Source organism: Mus caroli, chromosome 8, assembly GCF_900094665.2.
Source record: "Mus caroli chromosome 8, CAROLI_EIJ_v1.1, whole genome shotgun sequence".
NCBI classification, from domain to species: domain Eukaryota; kingdom Metazoa; phylum Chordata; class Mammalia; order Rodentia; family Muridae; genus Mus; species Mus caroli.
Window position 1 is genome coordinate 104725867 of NC_034577.1, and position 19251 is coordinate 104745117.

At 44.2% G+C, this 19251-nt stretch overlaps 1 long non-coding RNA gene and 2 other non-coding genes across 3 annotated transcripts in view; 1 reads left to right on the forward strand and 2 right to left on the reverse strand.

The window, feature by feature from the left end:
* The window catches only part of LOC110299601, a 40196-nt gene that overhangs the window by 6687 nt on the left and 14258 nt on the right, over positions 1-19251 (forward strand). Inside the window, exon 2 of the long non-coding RNA XR_002378492.1 lies at positions 15534-15602. This is a non-coding gene — a long non-coding RNA (uncharacterized LOC110299601). The remainder of the gene's footprint in view (positions 1-15533; positions 15603-19251) is intronic.
* On the reverse strand, positions 2236-2366 carry LOC115031809. The gene has a single exon (XR_003837471.1). It is a non-coding gene; the product is annotated as a small nucleolar RNA SNORA17 (small nucleolar RNA).
* On the reverse strand, positions 13208-13364 carry LOC115031800. Its single transcript, XR_003837462.1, has one exon. It is a non-coding gene; the product is annotated as a U1 spliceosomal RNA (small nuclear RNA).

Sequence of the window (19251 nt, forward strand, 5' to 3'; positions counted from 1 at the left end):
ATCAATGGAAAGAGAGGCCCATTGGACTTGCAAACTTTATATGCCCCAATATAGGGGAATGCCAGGGCCAAAAGAATGGGAATGGGTGGGTAGGGAAGTAGGGGGCGCTATGGGGGACTTTTGGGATAGCATTGGAAGTGTAATTGAGGAAAATATGTAATAAAAATATTAAAAATTAAAAAAAAAAGACTTGACTTGGTCATGGTATCTGTTCACAGCAGTAAAACCTTAACCAAGACATGATTCTTTGTGAATTTCACATCATGTACACCAATCTCCTTCATCTCCCTCATTTCCCCCTCCCCTCATAGCCAACCTTCACCCTTGCAAACCCACCCCCCAAACAGAGAAAACAATCTCACTGTGGGAGCTGTAGTGTCTCATAATGTGTCCCATAGTACACCCTTTTGTCCACATTTCTTTGCTTGCAAATATTCATTACAATGACTTGTTGGTCTTGTACAAAGCCTCTGACTTCTGCTACTCTATCAATACAGGAACCTCACTGGAACTTCTCTCAGATATCCTGTTATTGCCCTGTGTCCTGGAGATTCTATAGTTTTGGCTCTGTAGGCTTGGCCTCTTCATTCACTCCAGCAGTTCATTGATGGGGTAGATGTCAGGGTGGGCCCATTCAGATTCGTGGATCTGGATCTGAGAGGCATCTGAGCTGGTCAGCCAGCCTGCATGGCCAGGTCACAAGCAAACCCCTCACAATCAGGGCTAGCCCTACCCTGCTGCCCAGGCAAAGATGCAGGGCCTGCTCTCCTGAGCACTGCAACAAGTGAGGAACATGGTCAGTTCTTCTACTCTCATGACCCAGTATCAGCAGTCCCACCTGCCAAACATGGCAAAGATGGGGGAAGGGAAGAACACCTCTCCCTTACCTTTGCTGCCAAAAGGCAGACAGGTTGCAGAGCCAGCTCTCCCACACCCAGACCTCACCCATTCCTCTGCCATCAGGGTTAGCTTTTCTGTGCTGCCCCCGTGAAGTACAGGGCCTCCTCTCCAGAGTGGTGCAGTAGGTGAGGAGCAGGGCCAGCCGTCCTATGCTCATGACCCCTTTGGGGCCAACTGTTCCACCAAAGCTTGGTGTCAAAGGCAACAGGGAAGGGAAAGGATCTTTCTCTTGCTAGTGTCACCTCACAGCAGACAAGAGGCAGCTCCCTCACACTCGTGCCCACAGGGCAGGCTCACCAGCAATCTCTACATCCAGAGTCAGCTCTTCTGTGCTACCCAGGTGAGATATAGGGCCTGCTCTTCCAAGTGATGCAGCAGGTGAGGAGCAGGGACAGCTCTCCTGCTCTGATGACCCCTCAGGGCCAGCTCTCCCACTTCCCTTATGTGGCAAGTTGTGAAAGTGGGCCAAATCTCCCTCACTCCTGTCACTGCACAGCAGGTAAGTAGCTGTCAGACAAGTGACAGGGCCAATTCTTCTATGCTTGCCCCTTTGGGGCTGGCTTTTCCAAATTTATATCCTTGGGGTTGGCATAACCGTAACTCTCAAAACATGTGGTGGGGCCTTCTCTCCCGAGTACTGCAGCTAGCTGGGAAAGAATCACTTCTGCTGCTCTCATACCCCCCCCATGGCAAGATCTCCCCAGATGCCCAGGTGAGGGGTAAGGCCAGTTTTGTACAGCCCTCAGACATTAACATTTTCCCAGGAGGCAGCACAGACCAGGAATGTCTGCTTGTCCTTTGGTGGTAATCATTTCCTACTGATTCAGAACCACAGACCCAGACTTGGCCCTTGGTGGCTGCACAGGCCAGGACCCCACCATGGTCCCAGGTGTCATCAGCAGCTACTCACATCAGGCTGTTCCTCACTACCCTCCAGTCTCCAGTTCTGCTTCTCTTCATGGTGCCCACATCCTTCTGTTTCTCTTTCTTTTCCCTTTCTCCACCACTTACTTTCTCCTTTTAGTGGTACCTGAGGTCTCCGAGTGTCTGGGGTTGTCTCAGGAATTGTCTCAGGCATGCTATGCTTCATCTGTGCATTATGGTCTGCCCCCATCACCCCCTACTCCGGGCCTGCATGGTACCAAACTGGTGGTAATCTCAGGGTAGCTTCCTGTCTAGGACCTGTGGTACTGGTCTGGTGGTCATCTTGCGCTCACTCCTCAGCCCAGCCTTCCAGAGTAGCCCTATGCAAGGGTCATCTGGGATTATTCCTGTGCAGGGGGTGAGGAGAGTGACGCCAGACTGGTTGTTGTCTCAGGATCACTTTATTCAGGGAATGTTAGGCTACTACTCATTCAGATGTTCCTAGGTTAGAACACTGAGCATAGACACAGCCTCTCTCCTCTCTGCCACCTACTGACCCAAATGTGACACAGCAGCCATGCCTGCAACACCTCTGGGGCAGGCTATTATGTTATCCTAATTTTTTTTAATCTTTCAGATTAAGAATGGTATGATATACACTGTAGTGACAATTTTGGAATGTTGGTTTCTATAGCAGCTGATTATGATTTGCCTCGGGCTCTAGCAGGGGTGTGATTTTGTCAGATGCAGATAGTTTCTGTGATTGTATGATGTTTGGAACTCTGGGGACTTTTGAGAGGGTCTATGAATGCTAGGATCCCCAGAGGTGGGGTTGTTGTCATAGTGGTTGGTTAGTTTGTTGTGCTTTTTTTAAGGAGTCATGGGCAAAAAAGAAAGAAGAAGAAATTAGATACCCTGATGGTGACGATCAAATTTGCCCCAAGGAACTTAACATCCCTAAATCAACAAAATTAGTGTAAAAATATCATCACCCCACTTCCCTTTTTCTCTCTCCTATCTAGTATTGGGGGGGGGCAGGTTTAAAAGGGTAGAAGAAAGAAAGAAGTCACAAAGTAACAGCTAACCTACATCTTATTCTTTGCAGTCTCCAGCATCAAGGCATCAGTGAAGGGTCTGAGACCTGTATCACCTTACACTTTCTCTTCCTAGGAAAAAATCCTAACATCAGAAAATAGCTTGTCCAGCCGCATATGTAGCAGAGGATGACCTTGTTGGTCATCAATGGGAGGAGAGATCCTTGGTCCTGTGTAGGGGAATGCCAGGACCAGGAAGCAAGAGTGGGTGGGTTGGTGAGCAGGGGGAGGAGGGAGGGGATAGAGGGTTTTTAGGGGGAAAACCAGGAAAGGGGATAACATTTGAAATGTAAATAAAGAAAATATCTAATAAAAAAGTAAAAAAGAAAAAAAAAGTAAACATTTATAGAAAAATAGGCAGTCATGTTGGCTATGATACTAAAAGCACGTTGTAAAGTTTAAGCAAAGGTGCCCAACGATCTGTTAAAGGAAACGATCAGTACATAGGACCATATCCAACCTAAAGGAAACTTTTCAAACCATCCCAAGACTCAGTATTAAAGAAAAATGATTTAGTTTGAAGCTGAGCAGAAGATGAGCAGACATCTCACCAAGGAGCACAGGGAGTGACTGAGAGTCACATTGAGAGGTGTTCTATTGGATGTTAGAACATGAAAATCAAACCACAATGAGATCTAACTGTATACTTGCTAAGGTGGCTGAAAGAGAAAAGACCACTGAAGCCAAGAGATCATGCTGAGTGGTGACACAAAATGCCAGCAAACAGGGGGTTCCATTGTTCATCCCTCCTGTGTGGAAGGAATTGTATGGTTATCCTGGAAAATGGTTTTCCTCCCTCAGCCTGCCCACCTCTGCATCTCTGTGCCTTTTCCTAAGCTGTTATCTTTCAGACCACAGTCCATCCTCCAGTCCAATGAAGCAAAGGGGACTTCACTTGCAGGCTTTGAACGAAGGACATTTCCATCCCATAAAATGTATATCGAACTCTGTCTTTTCAATTTATAAGGCCCACAGGTGCAAATTTGCCACCCTGTCCCGTTACCTAGTTACCATTCACACAAACTGCATCACTCAGATATCTGATGCCCACGTCTCCGAACGTGACCATATTATTTACTGTGGTGCCCAAGCTCCAATTGGAGACACCAGCCTACACTTGGCTCTCTCCCTTCACAACTCAGGCCCGGCCATGCATCACATACGTGTCACAGGTTGGCATCTTCTTCGAAGAGCCCATCAGAATAATCAGCATACCTCCCCTGCCCCTGCCCCTCCCCCCGCCCCCCCCCCACCAAATGGTCACACTTCCCAGACACTGAGCTCCCTCCCGCTTCCCAGCCTCTGCGGCNTCAGGCCCGGCCATGCATCACATACGTGTCACAGGTTGGCATCTTCTTCGAAGAGCCCATCAGAATAATCAGCATACCTCCCCTGCCCCTGCCCCCCCCCCCCCCCCCCCCCCACCATGTCTCCAACAATGTGCCTCACTGAGCTCCCTCCCGCTTCCCAGCCTCTGCGGCTCCTCCTCTTGAGGTCCTCTGATTCTCCTACTTTAGAGCTGATACCATTTTCTCAGGGAAGGGCTCCTGTGACTGTCACATCACTTAACTTTCTTCTGTTTTAGTTTGCTCCCCGTGTTTATTACTTCAACTTTTTACATCTACGTGGCTGCCTGTCCATTGTCATCTCCCTGCTCCAGAAGGTGAGACCCTTGAGAACTGAAGGCTCATACGCCTTCCCAGGTTTCCTCTCCACACCTCTCATGCTGACCAACTCCCATGCGCACAATCACCAACAGCAACCTATTCACACCTGGCTTCCAGCAGCCACAGAAATTTTGTGTGTCGCCCCTCCTCTGGCTGCATCCCTTCAGTGATTTCCCCACAGCTCTGCCAACAAGCCCGGCTTCTTGATATCCTTGAGGTTACAATATCCTCCTTCCCAGACCTTTTTGTTCTCTGCTGACTTTGATTAGTGATGCTTCCCACTTGCTCCACTGGGTCTGGCCTGTGATTAGGCCACGGCTAACCCAAAACAAAAGGCTGGAATTCCAATGACTAGCCAGAAATGACACTACAGAGCCCAGAGGGCCATGAAGAGGATAGTCTGAACACTGAGCAAGCGGTCCCTGAGCCTGTGTGGATGAGGGACAAGCCTGTGTCCTAAGCTCTAGGGAGACAGGGCCATTTCTGTCTTCTGCTTGATTTCATGGTGAAAGCAGGCTGGGCTCTGATTTAAGGGCTTGTCCGTAGTGACATCTATGGAAGAAAGCAGAATAAGATGGAGCCCTAATTGGCATAGTAATAGTAGAGGAAGCAGAAAGCACTCTATTTTCCCTAGACTTAGCAGCAAGAAGGCCCTGAATCTCAGACACTGTAAACAAGATGCTTAGGAAAATGCCAGAGGCAATGGGATGCTACAGAGAGCTGGGGTCTGCAGGAAAGGAACAACATGGAGCAAGCACTGACTTTGTGACGGAGCTGGAAGTCGAACCCTGCATTTTCTGCCTCCACACCCTTATTTGGATAAGACACAGTTGGTGGTAAGAGAACTGATACCCATGTTGTTCTCTAGAGTTTGACATGGGAGCTGGGGCAGCACTCAGACTTACTGATGACTATCTAGTGCTGGGAACACTGTTTTAGACTATGTTACATCACCATCACTTGAAAAGGTCTGTGTTTCCCAGGGGTTTATCTATTACCCATGGAAGCACAGAGCTGAGACCGAAATTCAGTGTGTCTTACTTGGACTCATCCAATCACAGAGTGTTCTAGGATCTCCAAACACTGGGAGTTGAGACTTAATCTCCTATCCCATGTGCCTACTCTCTTGAATATTTGATATCTACTAACTGTTCAAAACCATCTCAAATAATGTTCTTCTAAACTTGGACATAACAGAAAGAAAACAATAGTTTAAGCAGACATAAAATCAAATGAGCATGTTTTTAAAGTAAAATAAATTCAAGTCTTTCAAACACACTTTGATAAAATAGTTTTCTCATCGACCTCTCTAATCATTTCTAAGTTTATAATTTCTTCTCCAGTCAAACTCACTCATCAGCCGATAAAGCATTCATTCTATCAGCCATCTGCCCATACATCATACACTTTGTGGCTACCTATTACTAGTTGCAAACACTAATCTTGGGTCTGAAGATCTAAGGCCTACCAGGACAGGACTCTATCCACAAAGGAATTTAGAGTCTAGTAGGAGATACTGAGAATAAATCAGCAAGTTGATTGTTATGGCAACACACCTTATGTGTAGTAAAGGATGGAGAAGGGGAAAAGAGGAGAGCAAGAGAGGGAAAGATAGGAAAAGATTCACATAGCAGGGGAGAATACACCAGAGTGGAGACTGAAACAATTTAAAAGCTGAGAACCAAGTGACGAAACGCAGAAGGGGTCTAAATGGAATTCTCATACCAAGAATTTTCTACAAAGGATGTTTAGTCTGAGTTTCAGTGGAGACGCAGAATTATCTGGATATAAAAATACACAAGGTGGCTAGTGCTTTGCCCAGACTGTTCTAATCCAAGTCCTCTCTCTGTGCTCTGCTCCTACTGTGCTGAGAGAGATCTTTGGTACCTTAGATCCATTTCTTCAAAGACTTCCTGGCCAGTAACTGCTCAGTTCCTGGTTCCTGAGACTCTTTTCTAATCCCTTAGTCTGTGTTCAGAGTTCTATTTTACTAAAGAAACTAACTTAAAGTCATTGTGGTGGTTTGAATGAAAATAGCTCCCAGTGAAGCATAGGGAGTGGCATTTTGGAGGTGTAGCCTTGTTGGAGGAAGTGTCACAGGGGGTGGGCTTTGAGGTCAAGCCTGGCCTAGTGACTCACCTTCTCTTCCTGCTGCTTTCAGATCTGGATGGAGAACTCTCAGCTCCTCTCCAGCACCATGTCTGCCTGCCTGAGGTCATTCTCAACTCTCCCCCACCCCCCATGACAGTAATGGACTCACCCTCTGAAACTGTAAGCTAGCCCTAATTAAAGGCTTTCCTTTATAGGAGTTGCTGTGGTCATGGTGTCTCTTCACAGAGATATAAAACTTCTAAGTCAGAAGTTGGTACCAAGGATTGGTGCCACCTGTGTCCTGGACTACCTGCTACCCGACCCTACCTGCCCTTGGGGATTGGAAGTGAGGTGGCACAGAATCAACACAAGACTCCTACAGGAGCAAGTTCATCTGAATGATGCTGCAAGCTCCCTGCCCCACCCCATTGGTCCCAAGAAAGCATCTCTTCTAAACAGCAGTTCCCAAGTGGCTGGCATTATATGCATCAGCAATGCTTGGTCTCACAGGTAGTCCTCAATTAGATCCTCCTGCAAAAGTTATCTTTGCAGCTGCGCAGCCCCCAGTGGTTCCATAGAGGTGGCCTCAGCTGGTCCTCTTACAGACTGGGATATTGCTGTGATAAGCCTTTTCTTTGGAGGAATGTAAATTTAGGACTTTAGATTAGAAAAGCAGTCGACCACTTTAACTGGGACTTCGAAGGCTCTACTAGTAAGAACATAGAAGACAGAGGTGCCGAGGGTGATTTGAACTGTGGGGCCCCAACTCAATAGGTTTCAGAGAAGAATTTTAATATGTGGCCTAAAGACCATTCTTGTAATATTTTGGCAAAGAAGATGGCTGCTTTCTGCCTGTATTTTTAAAAAAATAATCTGCCTAGGGCTTAATTGAAGAATTATGGATTAACAATTTTAGTGGAGGCCATTTCATAACAACCTAGAATTAATTGACTGTATTCTGCCACTATTAGTGGTCAATCTTACGCAGATCTATAATGGGAAGGAACATGCTGAACAAGGAAAAATGTTCAGTCGGTGGGGAAAAGAAGCACCAAGAAGTATAAACAGATTAAAGAAAAGCCTTGTGCTAAGTGGAATAAAGAGAGTGGTGACCTCAGAGAAGACTCCACCCAGGTAAGCTTCCAACTTGTCAAAAAGAATTAAAAAGAAGCTTAGGGCCAGGTGTGGTGGTACACATCTTTAATCCCAGCACTCAGAGTGCAGAAGCTGTCAGGTTTTAGAGTTCAAGGCCACCTTGATCTACAGAGCAAGTTCCAAGAAAGCCAAGTTAGACACTGAAGGAAACCATCAAACCCAGAAAATCTGCAAAAATATATTTGAATGAGTCATGTTCCAGCCCCAGCAAGCAGAAGAACTGGACAGCTCTGGCTATGTGGTTCTGGCTTTAGAGTCAAGGATACATGAAAGAGGTTATGGAATCTTCCTCAGGCACTAAGAAAAGCTCTTGGTTTTGTTTAAGTCTATACTAAAGCTTGAGCTAACTTGGTAAGGTAGCTATTTAGCTCTCTTTTTAAAAGCTATTTTGCCATTTCCTGCCTCTGGTTGCCAGCAGTCTCTACTGCCTTACCCTTGCCAATCCCTACCGCTAATTAATCTTAAACTGTCAAAAAGATCTGGCTGTGTTTAAGATTTTTTTTTCCCCATCTTTGACTCTGCCCTCGGGATAAGCCTAGAACACCTTTGACAAGGTATTTACTGGGAAATAGCTCAAAAGTAGTCTAACTCATTAGCCACCATTCCACTCTCCAAGATACAAGCCATCCTCTATGCAAATGTGCCTTCTAATCTGTTGGCCACCTCCCTCTATCCACCCCTAGCTGGAAATGAGATTCCCAAAGACAAACAGATCCAAGATCTCGACAAACACTGATATGTTCATGAGTCTTAAGCTATTTCTAGGTTCAAAGTTACCTGACAACAGAATTCACTTGGATGGTTGCAAATCCATTGCTTATCAAAGTGTCCGCTTGTGAAGGGAGTTCTACAAAGTAAATTTATTGAATCGCAGCAATAACAAAGCTCTGATTTGTTTTTATTTAGCTTTAATCCTGTTGACCTTGTTCAATAGCAAAATGAACCTGTGTTGGTTGGTCCTGAAATGTCCAAGTTTATAAAGACCTATAAAGATCATAAGGATTAATCATTTATATTATGAGCTCAGCTTGAGTTAATATTCTTACCCACTTATGTCCTCCATGTAGGATCTTGATATTTCTTTCCCTTTTTTCTGATATTATTTTAAGTCCTGTTACAGTGTGATGGCTTCCTTTGCAGCAGGCATAGTGCCAGGAATTTTCTAGAAGGGATACCTAGCCTAAGTTTTAGTGGATAAGTAGAAGCTATCTGAGTATGCCAGTTAGTACAAAAGAGGACCAAATCTTGGCTCAAACATCCCTAAATCTAAATCTCGGACCCTTCCTCTGCCCTGGTTGTCTTGTTTTTAGAACTGACCTAGCTTATACCCTTAAGCTTGCTACTTCATGCACTTCCTGGTCACTGATGCTTCAACAGCTGGTTTCAGAGAGATAGACAGACAGACAGACCCAAGATCTTAAATGCCAATGCTATTCTGAGTAGAATTTATTGTCTCATTTGTATTATTGCTTTCAAATATAAAAATTATATTTTTGTTTATCATACACTTATCTTTTGAATTCACATGGCTTAGAGCAAATTTTGAGATAACTTTCAGTGCTACAACTACGTTCACAGGAGGTAACCTGTCCCTTACCTCCAGTGTCCTTCGTGAATGTTTCGGTTTTTGGTTTTTTTGTGTCTTTTGCATTAGCTACTGCTCCAAGGATCGTAAAGGGACAATGACAGGATCTGATCTCAGGTTTTAATAGGAAACGGCTTTAATGCTTTATTCTTCGAAATATCATCTGCTGTTTTGGGAACTAGCATTTGTTATTTTCCAGTGGCCTTCTTCTCATCCTTCTTCCGTATAGTTATCCACAATAGCTTTTGCATTTTACTGAATAGCCTTTCAGCTGCGATTGATATGCCTGGGATTGTTGATATAATAAAATATGTTGATAAAGTCTGTGATTCCGAAGTCCTTGTGCTACTGGAATGCATTTCATTTGCCGTATCATATAATTTAAAAAATGGATATCTGGACTCAGACATCTAATAGTTTATTTGAAATACTTCCTTTTATATCTGTAATTGGAGTCCATGTAATTTTCTCTTGTGTGCTATCTTCATGATACTTTAGGCAATGAATTAAAGACATATCATTTTCCCCCCTGTGGAATGGAATTATTTAAATAACGTAAGAATTACATGACGTCTTCGTTTAGATTGAAAGCAGCAGTAAAACCAGCTGAACCTGCCATCCTATCTGGATGTGGTTATTGGAATACTCAGAACTTTCTTCTATTTGGGGTCAAATGGAATATTTTATGTTTGATAACAAACTATTTCTCAAAGATTTTGAACATTTATTATCTTGGTTTGTGTGAGATGCCTTTTAATATACATTCTTAAGCTTTTCTGTATTTGTAGATGATAATTTAGTGTTGGCATCTAGAGCCCCTCTCTCTTCCCCTCTCTGTCTCTGTCTCTGTCTCTGTCTCTGTCTCTCTCTGTCTCTCTCTGTCTCTCTCTCTCTCTCTCTCTCTCTCTCTCTCTCTNTCTCTCTCTCTCTCTCTCTCTCTCTCTCTCTCTTTCACACACACACACACACACATGCGCCTATTCAATTTTACTAGTTATTATTCATTTCAAAGATGATGCTATTTCAAGTCCTGAATTTATTTTGCATCATATTACATTAGTTATAAAATATATTGCAAAAACTAAGTGAAGTGTCTGTGTCTTAAGATAAAGGCTAGTTTTTATCTCATGTAAGAGATATCCCAAAACATGCAGCCTGTCATCCCAGCAGCAGGGTCAGGAACATAGACTTGGTCTTCATGCCTTGCTCCTAAATGCTACCTTTCATTCTTGCAGTCCTTGTAATCAAATGACTGTCTGAGTTCTGGCTCTTATTCAACAGTAGGTGGGAGACTAGCGAGCTAGAAGGATCCTGCCTCAGTCAGCAGGATGTAGCTCCCTTTGTTTTCCTTCCCAGAACTTCTGGACCACACTTCATTCTGTAACCCCTTGACACTGAATGAGAGCATAAACAAAGGGCGACTGAAGATGGAGAGATGGTTTCCGTGATTAAGAACACTTACTGCTCTTGCAGAAAACTCAGATTTGTTCCCAGAACCCAGCTCATCCAACTCACGACTCTACAACCCCCTGGAGATTCTGGGGAATCCATCACCCCCTTTCTGGCCTCTTCAGGCAAGGCACGCATGTGATGCATAGACATACGTGAAGGTGGCATGTGCACACACATAACATAAAAATAAATACTTTTTTTTACAGCAAAGGATATTTAGAAGTATACCTGTGTAACTCTCCATGCTGGAGAACTTTGTGGTGGGTGTGGTGGCTTGTGACTGTCATCCCTGTACTGAAAAGGTTGAGTAGGGGGCTCCAGGCCATCCTAGATCTGGGCTACTGGAAAGAACCTGTCTTTAAAGCACAAAAAACAAAACACAGAACCAGAATTTTCTACTACAAATCTATGTACTCTATCAGCTATATTTCGGTTTTGTGTCCACTTCATACTTCTGTCAGCCTTTGTCTTTCATCTGAATAAACTGTTCTTCCAAAATTACATTGGCTTGCCTTCTTTTCTAAATCATGCTTTATCATAAATGTTGAGCTGGAACCTCTCGTACACTGACAACCAGCTATACCCTGAGGGGCCTGGGTTACTTTACTATGTTTCAAGTCCTTGAAGTCAAATATATTAGTTTAGTTTTATCTTTAGAAAATGACAACCAGGCTGGGAAGATGGCCCAGTCGATGAAGCACTGGCTGCATAAATATAAATACTGAAGTTCAAATACCCAAAAACCCTGTAAAATCCACACGGACGTGGCAGAGAAGTGTCTGTCAGTCCAGTACTTGGGAAGCAGAGACAGAGACGTCTGGCTGACTAACGGGGCTACCCAGAATTGCTGAGATCCGGGTTCATCTATAGACCCTACCTCAATAAATAAGTACAGAGTGGTCAAGAAAGATATTTAATGTCAACTTCAGACTATGTGGCACACACATACACACACACACAAACAAACATAACACATACATATAAACCATATATAGATATAGATATGCTCAAAAAAAGTAAAAACTGCAATTAAGCTTCTAGGAATCTAAATTTTAAATCCTGTGTTTTTATAGGATCGTTTGTTAGACTCCAGCCCTCTGCTGTGGGACAAGTGTTTACAGGGCTGCTTGGAGGTGGTTGAAACTAAGAGCATTGGATTTTAGGGTTTATGATCTTTGAACATATATTCCCTGAGTGTGGTAGTCATTTGACATATTAAATACCTCTTCTCAAGTGCATAGTGCCTTCTCTCTCATAATTCATTTAACCAATTGCCTTTTGCCAGACATTTAGTGGTCTCCAATTCCTCGAGATTGTAAGTAATGCTGTTTCTGCCTTCCTTATGATATATCTTTGTCCATCTGTGTAATTATTTCTGTAGGCTCAGTTTCTGGAAACAGGATTGCTATGTCAAAGGGCATGCGTGTAGAAAATCTGATGCCTTTCCAAAAACCATTTACCAGCTTGCTTCTTCTGGTTTCTGGAAAATATACAATGTCTATCTCTCCTGTGTTTTAGATGATGAGGTCACTGGTTTGACATGAGCAGACTTGAAATCATACTGGCTGGACCTCTCCTTCATAGCTAACACTGTGTATAGCCAAGAACTGCCATGCAGGGCTTTGACTGCCACCAAGTCCTAGTCTACCACCCCTGCTCTCTACCAAAGCAAACCAGGGGCCAGAGCATGGTTTTATTCAAGTCAGAATTCAGGAAAATGAGCTGAAGCTTTCTATCTCAAAAAGGAGGCAGGAGGAAGAGGAAGAGGGAGGGAGAAAAAAAGAAAGAAAAAGAAATCCTCCATTTTCCAAAAGAGAATGGTTTCAGGGCCTTGAAAACCGTAGGAGAAAGCTGAGCTAGGCAGAAATTTTTTTTTCCTCCCAACATATTCTTAGATCAGAAATATTATAGGGCAGAGGCATGCTCTATCTTGTTTTGAAAATCAGTTCTGGGGCTAAGGAGATGGCTCAACAGTTAACAGCACTGACTGCTCTTCCAGAGGTCCTGAGCTCAATTCCTAGCAACCCCATGGCGGCTCACAACCATCTGTAAGGGAATCTGATGCCCCTCTTTTGGTGTGTCTGGAGACAGCTACAGTGTACTCATAAACATAAAATAAGTAAAAATAAATCTTAAAAAAAGAAAAGAAAGAAAACCAATTCTGGTCTCACCTCGTATGTCACTCTTAATAAACTGATCTTACAAGTGAAGACCTATAAAAAGGTTAAAGAAAGGGGGTGCCACAGTACCCCTTCTTAATATTTAAAACACTCTGTAAAAGAATAGCTACAGATTAGACAAAGGGAAGAAGGCAGCTATATAGCTGGACTCTGCTGAGATCCACCAGCGAATGGCCACTTCCTCCTTGTAAAACATGGCCGTTTTTATAAATGCATGCTTTAGGTCTCCCCACTCCCACAAGTGATGTAGTTGAGGCTCCCACATTTGGGGAAGTTACAAAGGGCCAGCATATCAGAGTACAATGGATAACCTTTCCTGCTGAAAATAAAAACCTCAACCCCTTTCATGATCATATCTCCCCTGCCAGGTAAGTATTATACATTCATTTTTGTTCTCTTTTTCTTAAGCTCCTTTTTAATCTGTTCTCTTACATGATCACTGCCCAGAAGAATGATATCTAAGTCAGGTCTCTGGGCCTGGATAAAGAGATGACATTCTGAGCTGACAGAAGGTCATAAGATTACTATCTAGGACAGGTTTTCAGGGAAAGAACAAAGATTTACTATTGTCCTCTCCCTTAGGAGTTAATCTAAATGGGCCTGTCAATCACCTGAATAAGAAAACTCCCCTCAGGAAAGCTGTCTGTTCTAGTGGCTTTGGAAAAGGTATAAATCCCACCTAAACGTGCAGGGCTAGCACACTGGTCTTTCTGGCCATTGTCCATACTCATCCCTTGGGAATTTGTATCTTGCTAATGGTCCCTCTGGTCATGGTCCACTCTCATGGGATAGGATCTTATAGTATAACAAGCTCTGTCAGTCTTCTGTTACATATGACACTCTTCACAGTCACCTCTGAATTCTTCCTGTAGAGTTCTCTACTGGGTCACCGCCAGAGCAAGCCCCACTCAACCAAAATAGGCTGCCTATCACAGTCCCACATATAACCTAAAGACACTTAAATTAACCAGGAAAAAAAGCACTTTGATGCCATAAACTATAGTAGAACTTCATCTGGTCAAAGAAAACTGCAGTCATTAAGATATATTTGCAACTTAAATGCAAAGCAGTAAGGCAGTCGCTGGTGAGAGCATGAACACCTCTCTCACAGTCTGCGTCAGAGCCCAACTCTGGAGTCTCTGGTCACCCTCAATTTTGTAAGGGAAAACCTGTGCCAAGTAAAGGGGAAAATATTACTATAACCCCTCCTTAGAATTTGAAATACCTTTTTACAAATGGCTTGGTCAGCACTTGGTAATACCCTTTGATGAAGCTTTTGCCCTGGCAAGGGCAAACCCACTTTAGATAAAGAGAAAATCCCACCGGACACTAGAAGGTAGGAATAAATATGGCACACCCAAAGAAAGATGAGCTAAGAAGCAGTGGGCGGGGACAGGGGGCGGGTACGAAGGGAGGAGCTACCTCCTCCCTGAGGCATTCACATATCCCAGGAGCTCCTTCTTCAACGCGGTTATTTACAGATGTTCATCTTGAGCCTGCTGCTCTCTGAACTCTTTCCCCACTCCATCTCTCTGTTTTGGACACTAGCCAACATCCTAAGGCTGCTTGCCTTGATACTCTTGGCCTTGCATCCTGCCACCCTGCTCCCCATACTCCATGCAGCTGTTGACAGACTGCCTCCGCTCATACTGTTTTGCTTGCTTGACCTCTGGTTCATAAAGCATTACTTTTCTCTCTCTCTCTCTCTCTCTTTTTCTGATCCAGCCTCTCTCCCTGACAGCTGCCAAGTATCTTCAGCTTCCTGCATTTTTCCCCCCTCTCAAACTCCAGTCAATTTGTCCTCACGTCGGTTGCTAAGTCTATTTTAAATTCTTTGATGTCTATGACAAAGAAGCTGGAAGAGGGATGGCGTGTTCCAAGTGGCAGTTACTTCTAAGGAGAAGAGGAAGACTGAACCCCGTTGGAGTCTGAGGTGAAAGGATGAGTTAGTCTAGGGGTGAGAAGAAATACTTTTGTATTCGATTTATATCTCCTATTAAGATTATGCTTGTAACTTTGAAGCAAAAGCAGGAACTAAAATTAAATAGGATTCCGGTGCCTTTTTAAAGTTGTCTTTAATATCCCATTACCAGTTTTCTTGGTTGTACTTCAGTGTCTTTACAACAGCACAGAGGAACTGGCTCTTTTCTCTGTCACGGCGTTGCTAGGGATGCACACTGGTTACTTCCGTTTCTGTTGTTAATAAAGGCCCAACAGTCAGGTATGTGATGTGCACGCTTGTGATTATAGAACTGAAGACTACTAAGAGAAGGCCAGCCTGGGCTGCACAGACATCGTAAAAGTTTAAAAAAAAAAAAAAAGGCAGAAAAAAATCAGCGGAGGACAAAGGGCTATTGTTACTATGTTTTCACCAAAGAATAAAGAATCTCAACACCTCTCACAATGCAACCTCCCTCTCTCCCCATCTCTCTCTCTCTCTCTCTCTCTCTCTCTCTCTCAGTTAACACACACCATTCCATGGCTGTGATTTTTTTCCCTCCAACCTTATTTCTGTACATAAGTGTCATCTGTCTTTTTCTTTTAGGCACAACATGGTCATCCCATGGCCTTTTTGGAGTAGAGATAACCCTGGCCCGGTAACCATGGCAATAGAGTAAGTAAAAGGATACAATGAATGGTTCAAATATGACAATGGGATGGGGCTGTTCACACTTTATCGCTGAAGATGAAAAGATGAGAGGACACTTGCAGGATCCTCACCTGACAGTCTAGCTGTTTCTCCCTCCTGCCAGCCAGCTAGCTCCTTGTTAGGTTTTACTGTGGGGAGTTAGTAGTGCATGAGGTTGCTGGCACAGATTACCAGGGGCTGGGGGCTTTATTAGAACAGCAATAAAGCCATGACAGACAGAGAGAGGGCAAAAGTATGGCAGAGGCTTGAGGAGAGTGATTCAGTCAGTCTGGTGGGGTCTAGGGAAAAGATTTGGAGCCCACAGGGCAGAGGAGGGAGCCTCTTCTTCTGGGGTCTTAGAATGAGAGAGGTTCACAGCAAGGAGCTGCAGCCAGGCTCTCTGATGCCTGGTTTGGAGGCAGGGAAGGGGTGGGGAGTAGGAGGAGTGGGTGTCCAGAGCACCAATACCCACTTTGATGTGAACTCACTTCCCTCGTGGGTGTGGCCTCACAAGCTGTCTAGCTCAGAATCCATAGACAGTGTGTCTCAGTGGGGTTCCTGTCGAAATCTGTGAGTAGTGCTTAGCTACTGCAAATCAGCAGCAATGCCATTCTACAGGAAATAGGAAGTTAACGGAATGTGGAACTCCATGAAGTAACGTCTATGCACCCACCGTATACAGTGGGGTAGAACTCTGCAGTGGTGATGGATGGGCTGCTCCTGAAAGTGACCTCTCAGCCCTGCTCCCAGAAGTAACCCCAGTAAACTCACTGGCTCCCCACGTCGAACCTGGGTGGATCCATTACTTTGGTTTATTGTTGATACCCTATACGGTTGACTAGACGCTTGTTCCTGTGCAAGAGTGAAGTGGAAGAGTTTGATGACTGAAGAAAGAATTTCTAGGTTGGCATTTAGTCTAGACTCCGCCCCACAGTTACCTAGCAACAACCAGGTGTGTCTGACTCACTATAAAAGGGGCTGCTTGCTCCTCTTGATCTCTTGCTCTTGCTTCCACTCCTTACCCCCTCTCTTCTTATCCCCCACCCCCACCCCATGTTCTCATGGCTGGTCTCTTCTTTCTTGTTTCTTGTTTCTTGTTTCTTGTTGTTTCTTCCTTCTTCCTTCTTCTTCTTCTTCTTCTTCTTCTTCTTCTTCTTCTTCTTCTTCTTCTTCTTCTTCTTCTTCTTCTTCTTCTTCTTCTCCTCCTCCTCCTCCTCCTCCTTCTTCTTCTTCTTTTTCTTCTTCTTCTTCTTCTTCTTCTTCTTCTTCTTCTTCTTCTTCTTCTTCTCTCTCNTCTTCTTCTTCTTCTTCTTCTTCTCTCTCTCTCTTTCTCTCTCTCTCTCTCTCTCTCTCTCTCTCTCTCTCTCTCTCTCTCTCTCTCTCCCTCTCTCTTTTTCTCTCTCTCTCCTCCCCTCCCCATGCCCTGAATAAACTCTATTCTATACTAAACCATCCTGTGGCTGATCCCAGGGAAGGGATGCCTCAACATAGGCCCCACAGAGGCACACCATACCATGCTTCCACCAAACATATCTCTTGTCTCTTTCTTTTTATAAAGCACAACAGTATATGACTAAATAAAATCTGCCTTTAAAAACAAATGGGAATAAAGAACTGCAGAGAAATGGGTATCATATAAGCAGCCAAATTTTTCACTGTGACAAAAGGAAGTCTTCATACCCTGTGATCTCTACCTTACCCTTCAGATGTTTTTTAAAAGTACTTATTATAAGTTTAGACCTCAAGACAAATCTTACAAAGAACGACTTCCCCTGGCCAATGTGGTTGGTGTCAGAGTAGCTTGATAATGAGTGTGAAGGTTTGTGTCTGTCAAGGTTTGGGGAAGAGACTTTCTCTTCCAAGTGTACGCACAGATTACTAAGTTCCACAAGGAAACCTAGAGGACTCAACATTCACTCTGAAAGAAGGTAAAATTTGATAAATCATGAAATAAGAACATTGTTTTAAGACTTTACCAACAGCATGGAGCTACGGCCATTTGTCCCACCCCTCCCCCCCCAAAGAAGCAATCATTTAAACCTGGGGTTGCCTGGCTCTGGGGTTTATCCTATTTTCATTTTACTTGCTCTGATGAGGTACCCTGACAATGAACAGCTCAGGGAAGAAAGGGGTTCGTCAGGCTTACAGGTCCACATCACAGCCTGTCATTTGGGGGAATCAAGAAAGAACTGAAGCAGCATTTTATATCACACACACAGTCAAGAGCAGAGGATAATAAACACACCCTTGCTTGTTTACTTGTTTGCTTGCCTGACAGCCAGCCTTCTTCCTTGCTTCCTTCTTTCCTTCCTTCTTTCCTTCCTCCCTTCCTTCCTTTCTTGTTTGGTGCCTATGATTGACTAACTTAGGGTTTTACTGCTATGAACAGACACTATAACCAAGGCAACTCTTATAAAGACAACATTTAATTGGGGCTGCCTTACAGTTTCAGAGGTTCAGTCCATTCTCATCAAGGCAGGAACATGGCAGCATCCAGACATGCATGGCACAGGAGGAGCTGAGAGTTCTACCTCTTCATCTGAAGGCTATGAGGAGAAGACTGGCTCTCTGTGGTTAGGAGGAAGGTCTCATTGCCCACCCCCATGATGCCACACTTCCTTCAACAAGGCCACACCTCCTAATAGTGCCACCCCTGGGCCATCCGTATTCCAACCACCACATTGGGCCACTCTCCTTGTTTCAGTTTGATACAGTTCAAGGCACTCTTCCCAGGTGACTGTTGTGGCAAGCTGAGAGTTAAAACTCATCTGCAAGGGTCTGGTTTCAGGGAAGGAGTTTAAAGCAAGACAAAAACTCCATACTAAGCTTGGCCGAATATCTTTCCCCTCATCAGAGTCTACAAATAAGAAAGCTTATTGGAGACAGGAATTTGCATTGAGCAGAAAAATCATTTCTTCAAGGCATGTAAGCCACCCAACTGAATAAGGGAAGGTCAAGATCATATAGAAAGGTCAAGGTCATACAAACCCCATTGCTGCTGTGAGCACACTCACCCACAGTGGTCTCTCTTTCTGTAAAGGAAGTGACAAGTCCCCCAAGCGCACAGAGTTTGTCTGCAAATCTCTAATCTCCTTACCAGACTCCCCAGCTGCCCAAAAGACTGAAAAGCCCCATGCTCATTTACCCAAGGAAAGTTCACAGGTCACAGGACATCAGAAGCTATGATAAAGCACCATCGTAACTTACAGAAGAGTTTATTGGGTTTATAGTTGCAGAAGATTAGAGTACATCATGGCACAGAGAGGCATAGCATTGGGTGCCTGGAGCAGGAAACTGAAAGCTAAGTCTTGAACTACAAGAAACAGAAAGAGTGAAGTACAGGTGAGACAAGACTATAGACACTGGCAGCCTGCCCTCAGTGCCTTATTTCTTCCTATAAACCCCAACTCTCAAAAGCTACACAACCTCCAAATAGGAACCAAACATTCAAATGTCTGAGTCTAGGGAGGCCATTTCATTCAAACTACCACATCTCTCTTCTCTACATCCTTGGAATCCCATCTTTCTTCCCAGAATTCCCTCCCCTCTCCTGCCCAGCATCAAGGACTGTCCTAGCTTCTGCTACAACTGTGTGACCCTCAGAGACTTAGAAACCTGGAATCACACTGTAAAT